Below are 1,145 nucleotides of genomic sequence, written 5' to 3'. Positions count from 1 at the left end.
ACACACACACACACACACACACACACACACACACACACACACACACACACACACACACACACACACACACACACACACACACACACACACACACACACACACAGGCCTGTGTTCATCTTTCACTTTATCTTGTGTCTGCTTTACATCAGACTCGTCTCCTCTCTGTTTCAATCACTGGTGGAAAGTAACTGAGTACATCTACTCAGGGTTTCGGGTACTTGTACTTTTTACTCGGCACTCTACTACATGCATGTGACAGTTATAGTTACCAGTAACTTTTTAGATAAAGATCTTTGAAATGTATTATGTTATGTACATTGTGTCCAGAAATGAAAAGTCTATCACACACTTCAATGTATGTAAGTGTCTCTCGAATGTCTTTACTGCTGTGCTTCTACAACAGAAATGTGCAGCTGAAGGAAGACGCTGGAAGCTGGTTTGGTGGGTCAGCTTGCTACAACTTTAATCCAAACATCGCTCTGCATAATCAATACATCATCATATTATCCTCTACATAGCTCCCTCTCATATCTCTAAACAATTTTAACAAAATAAGTCTAGTAGCACATCATTCAATAACATTTTATTTTACAATTCTCTCTCTGTACTGTAGTGTTTTTCTCTTTAAACATCAGGAATATTTGTTCGTTGTCTTTTTTTTTTCCTTTTTCTTTTTTTTTTTTTTTTTTTTTTAAACACAGAGACAAGACAGAGTACACGAATGATGACAAACGCTGCTCAAGAGTCCAGAGTGTGAACACACACACACACACACACCTTGAAATAATTTAATATCAGCTAAAAACAACTGAGCAGAGACCTGACGTGCTAAACTGTTTGAAGAGGAGATGGAGGAGTGACGACCACAACGTTCAACTGGTTCGACGTTCATCACAAACTATTTGTGAAATATATTGAAACGTAAAACAATATTGATGATCAGTACTTTTGGTCTAATTTTAAACAATACTGTCAGTTATCTTCTCTGTTACACTTTTTCAGTTTGAGTTTTTTTACTCAGCAGTAATTAAAAAGATCCTGGATGGATGAAAACTGGAAAGAAAACCTTATTATTCTTCACTGTTTGTCCTGAGGGTGGCACCAGAGGAAATACCATGTCCTTCCATAAATGAAAGGTTTAAGTT

Source organism: Seriola dumerili, unplaced genomic scaffold (genome assembly GCF_002260705.1).
Source record: "Seriola dumerili isolate Sdu_G_001 unplaced genomic scaffold, Sdu_1.0 BDQW01000066.1, whole genome shotgun sequence".
NCBI classification, from domain to species: domain Eukaryota; kingdom Metazoa; phylum Chordata; class Actinopteri; order Carangiformes; family Carangidae; genus Seriola; species Seriola dumerili.
Note: the sequence above shows the minus strand (reverse complement) of the source record.